The following is a 5,741-nucleotide window of genomic DNA, read 5'->3' as shown; positions in this document are numbered from 1 at the left end:
CCAAACATTCGGCCGGTGGCTCGTCGTGCACGTCGCCGCCTGCTAGATTCAAGGGGGGGACACCTGCCGTCGTCGAACACTGGCGACGTCTACCCGCGGGGCAAGGTTTGTCATCTAAACCTAGCGGGCATGATGGATAGAAGTTAGGGCTAGTTCAGTGGCGAATCTAGGACGTAAATGGAGGATAGGCTTAATTCCAAGAACGCTAAATTTTTGTCATGACGACGTCACACAATGTGCACACACCGCTGGCCAACCTCAACTAGTTGTTTCACACAACACTAAAAAGTGTTGTTTGAACCATTGCATTAAGGAAAAAAATCATGGTTTACAAGTTTATAAGTAGAAGTAGCTGCTGGGTTCATGGATTACACGTCTTTCTCTTCTTTTGCAAATCAACATGAGTTTTTGTCCTTGTTGTAATCAACACTTCAAATCTGTCACATGAGTTTTTGTCCTTGTTGTAATCAACACTTCAAATGTTTTGCAGTTCTGTGAGTTAGGCGTGTTGACATGGACGAAGAAACGACATTCGGGAGGGATGAGAATGATACTGATAAGGTGACTAAGACTGATAACGATAATTTTAACGAAGATGATGACAACAGCGACAACGATTCTGTCTCGTCATATGATATCTTACCTCCGGAGGATTTTGATAATAATGAACATGGCGCAAATAGTGAAAACGTAAGTGGCGTATATTTCGATTTTATTTTTGAATTTGCAAAGTATGGCATGGCTAACTATTTATCTTTGTGTACAAATTTGCAGGAAGATGTGGATGTTGACAATGTGCAAAATAGTTGGCAGGAATCATTCGCAGATAACTTGAGCCAGGTTAGTTGATAGATGTTGTACATCGATCAATAGTTTGAATTAAATGATAGTAATTGACATATATATTTTCAAATTAATGTTGTAGGAGGAGTCGGATGGTCCTAGCGGTGATCACGATGAGGGAGAGATCGACATTGAGGAGGCTCGAAGGCAGCAGAAGATGCTGGAGACACATTGGAAGATCATGGCTATGACCTTTCGGTCGCAAGGGGATGCATACATATTCTACAAAAATCACGCCAAAGAGCACGGGTTTAGCATCAGGAAACAGAAGGTGAAACAAGGTGCTTCAGGAATGATACGGTACCGGCGGTTTCTTTGCTCCAGGGCAGGGAGAAGGCAGAGCAGGTTCATAACCATGGAGGGCCGCAAGCGCAGGCAGGCTTAGACCGGAGACTTGTTGTGACTGCGGTGCACATATGGTGGTGAAGCTGGACAGAGAACGTGGTGTTTGGTTCGTCGCATCATTCGTGGATGATCACAACCACGCGATGGCTCGGCCTGACGAGGTTTGTTTTTTGTGGTCACACAGACGGATTGGAGATGACAGGAGGGCCGAGATATTGGCGATAGAAGCGGCCGGGATAAGAAAGCATATAATAATGGACAACTTCATCAGCAGATACGGTTCGTACGATAAGTGCGGGCTTATCAGGAGGGACATTTACAATCTTTGTTGCAGAGAAACAATGAAGATCATTGCAAAGGGTGATGCAGAGACAGCAGTTGGCATTATGAGGAGAAGGAAGGAGAAGGACCCTGAGTTTTTTTTGAGTATGTGCTTGACAAGGAAGGGCGACTGAAGAGTATGTTATGGTGCGATGCACAGTCGCGGAGGGACTATCAGGACTACGGAGATGTGGTCGTGTTTGATAGCACTTATGAGATGAACAAAATTTGGTATTGTTGTTCGTCCCCTTTGTCGGAGTTAACAACCACGTTGCACCACAGTGTTTGGTTGTGCCATCATTGCTGACGAGACGGAAGGGACATACGTGTGGCTACCGCAGACATTTATGAAGGCAAACTGTCAGGTGAAGCCAAAGTCAATAATCACAGACGGTGACGCTGCAATGATCCGGGCTATTCGGAATGTCCTTTCAGATGTGTTCCATCATCTTTGCTCCTGGCATATCGAGAAAAATATGCAGAGGCACCTGCATTACAAGTCACTGGATGAGTTCAGATCGCTCTTGTACTATGCCACCTCTCAAGCGAACTTTGAGCAGAGATGGACCGCTTTCTATGATAAGTGGAAGACGGATAGAACTGAAGAGTGGCTTGACAAGATGTACAGGAAGAGGAGACTTTGGGCAGCTTCATATCTTTCCGATGGTTTTTTTCTTGGTATGTGAAGTAACCAGAGGAGCAAAAGCCTCAACTCCTGCCTTCACCTTCACCTAGACTACGGTATGACAATTGTTGATTTGGTAGTGCATTATGAGAACTGTATAGTTTGCCTGCGTGAGAACAAGGCGTACGATGACTACGAGGCACACCAGAAAGAACCACCATCGGTTACTGAATATAAGGCCCTTGAGGAGCATGCCGCGAAAGTATTCACATTTGCTAATTTCTACATCCTGCAAGATGATTTGCATAAGATGGGTCAGCTGGAGATATTTGAGACGCTCGTGGGAATTGAGCATCAGACATTCATGGTGACATGGAAGGATAACCACAAGTTCAGGTACAATGTTGTTTATGAACCAGGTAACTCAGAAGAAACTATTACATGCAATTGTCTTAGGATGGTTCGAAAAGGGCTGCCATGCAAACACATTCTGTTTGTTCTCCATCATCTGAACTTAACTGAAATACCAAAGTGTTGTGTCCTTCGTCGGTTGTTCAAACATGCGAGAGATGGGTTGCCTGTGCTGCGGAAGAGTGATATGTTTGGATGGGGTTGGTCAGGGCCATTGGAGAGAGAACGGTATAGTGCAATAACCATTAAAACTGCAGAAGCTGCTCATGTTGCAGCAAATGATCCCTTCTTGTTCGACGAGTTGATGAAGTGTCTGGACAACATAATAGCACAGAAAAAGATTTCAGAGGAGGAACTTATAGGAAGTAGAAGGTATGCTATGCTTATGAAGGACGCAAGTCAGGCGCAACAAGTTGAGCTTGGTATTGGTGATCCTCAGAAAGTTTCGACGAAGGGTGCACCTAAGAAGGGGCGGTCAAAGGGGGGGCCCCGGCGTTACAAAGAATGGTAGGCCAAAAGATTTTACAGAGAAGAAAAGTTGTCCTTTGTGCAGTTTGTGTAGTCTCCCAGGTCATAACAAGGCTACATGTAGTCTGAACGAGAAGTGAGTTGCTACCTTCTTATTTTTGTTATGTTGCCAATTTGATTTCACCGACTATATTTTCTCACCCATATTTTTATATTTTGTTCAGGAATCGGGTGTAAGAAGCAGCTTGGTTGGTTGGAAGAATAAAAGTGGTCGCACAAATCATGTCTGAATAATCTATGCCGTTTTTATTCATACGTGTGTGCCAGAAAACTTGATAAGTGATTTGTACTGTTATGTGATGATTTGTACTATTTTTATCTGCAGTTTCAAAATTCTGTTTATTTTGTTTGATGATGATTTGTATGCCTTTGTACTGTGATGAAATGCGGCCGGCCGCTGCTATTTTGTACTGCTTTGTATGCCTTTGTACTGTGATGAAATGCGGCCGGCCGCTGCTTTCTATCAAAAAAGCAAGTTAGAAAAAAAATTGCCCAACCACCGCTGCTGGGCCCATACTAGCGGGGAGAACCTACCCAAATCAAGCCTGAAGGCGACTTGGGCGGCTGATTGAGCCCACTAATGGGCACAGAGACAGGGTCCAACGGGGCTGCGGGTAGTAATAAGAGAGGAGCTCGATGGAGTGGGCGGAGGAAGGTATTTAAGCCGCTCCTCACGCGCCCCCACTTCCGAGGTAGGACTAAACACTGAGTTGTGCGTCGCGCGGGCGAGGGGACTGGGCGTGGACCGGGGGAGGGGTCGAGTGGCGGCCTGCCTCCATTGGGCCGAACTGGGCCGGCGGGTGACAACGCAGAATAGGCCTCGTGATCCTTGCGGCGACCGCATGCAGTGCGGGGCGCCATCTTTAGTCCCACCTCGGAAGCTGGGGGGCGCGAGGAGCGACTTAAGTAGCTGCCTCCGCCCCCTCCACCGAACTCCTCTCTTATTACTACCCGCAGCCCCGTTGGACCCTGTTTCTGGGCCCATTAGTGGGCTCAATCAGCCGCCCGAGTCGCCTTCAGGCTTGATTTGGGTAGGTTATGTATGCTACTATGGGCCCAGGAGCGGTGGTTGGGCATTTTTTTTCTAACTTTTATAACTTAATTTTTTGACAGAAAGCAGCCGCCGTCCGCATTTCATCACAGTACAAAATACAAAATAGTATAAAATAGCAGCGCGAGGCCGGCCACGGCGGGGTAATCATCACAGTATATAACAAGTTGAAAAATTATCACCCACAATGATGCAAATAAGAGTGACCCCCACAATGATGCAAATAAGAGTGACATTGAAAAATAGATATTGTAGCAAATACCGACCACGACACATTTATTTAGTTGCGAAACATGCAAAACCATGCCACATTACAGCAAAGAGATGTCTTAATATGAAAATTGTATCAACTGCCGACAACGGCACGTATATTTAGTGGAGATAATAGCCAACACCCCATCCTCCGACTCATTTCTTCTCCATGATCTTGAGGATCTTCTCTTTCACTACTTCCATCGTGTTGCATTCTGAAAAAAGTATTTCAGTTAGAATGCGTCCCCTTGAAAAATTAACCTCTGCCTGTCAAACTCAAATATCCAATCATCTTTGTCCCAGTTTTCAATGCATTTCACCACAAAAAGACCACAAGAGATTCTGCAAGAAACCACGAGTCAAGTATTGATGGATCAAAGAAGTACATACTAATTCAACATTTGCAACATACCCGTCCTTTTTTAACGGCATATTCTACTCCCTTATTGGCCAAGAAGATACGTCACGATGTTCCGTTCCAATAATGGAGTTCACATCCGTCGTATCTTTAGCTATTTCTGCCTGCTACCTCTTGAGCATGTGTTGGTTTTCCCTTGAAAAGGAAAGGGTGATGCAGCAAAGTAGCGTAAGTATTTCCCTCAGTTTTTGAGAACCAAGGTATCAATCCAGTAGGAGACTACACGCAAGTCCCTCGTACCTGCACAAACAAATAAGAACCTTGCAACCAACGCGATAAGGGGTTGTCAATCTGTAACACCCCGCATGTAACTTGCCATATTTGTAACTCCGACTCTTGCCATTTCCGGCTTTGTGATATGATTTTCCCTCCGTTGTCGGGTTTTTGTTTTTTCGTTTTGTATTTTGTCATGTCATGCTTTTTCATATCATGTCATCATGCGCATTGCATTTGCATACGTGTTCGTCTCATGCATCCGAGCATTTTCCCCGTTGTCCGTTTGCAATCCGGCGCTCCTATCTCCTCCGGTGCACCCCTCTTGTTTTCTTTCGTGTGCGTGTGTCAAACTTTCTCGGAATGGACCGAAGCTTGTCAAGTGGTCTTAATATACCACCCGGAGACTACCGGTCAAGTTTCGTTCCATTTGGAGGTCGTTTGGTACTCCAACGGTTAACCGGGCATCCACAAAGTCCATTTGAGTGTCCAGCAAAAACCCCCTCCATAACCAGCCCAAAACCCACCAAACTCTCTTCCATGCTCTAGGTCGTTCGATCACGATCGTGTGGGCGAAAACCGCACATCATTTGGAGCCTCCTAACTCCCTCTACCTATAAATATGTGGGCATCCAGAAATCCATTCTCAGTCCAACCCTAGAGAAAATCCCTCCGCGCCGCCGGACGCGTCCGTACCCCGCCGGACACGTCCGCCGCCGCGCCCCGGCGAATCG

This window comes from Triticum aestivum, chromosome 3D, assembly GCF_018294505.1.
Source record: "Triticum aestivum cultivar Chinese Spring chromosome 3D, IWGSC CS RefSeq v2.1, whole genome shotgun sequence".
NCBI lineage: Eukaryota > Viridiplantae > Streptophyta > Magnoliopsida > Poales > Poaceae > Triticum > Triticum aestivum.
This window is presented reverse-complemented; position numbering follows the sequence as displayed.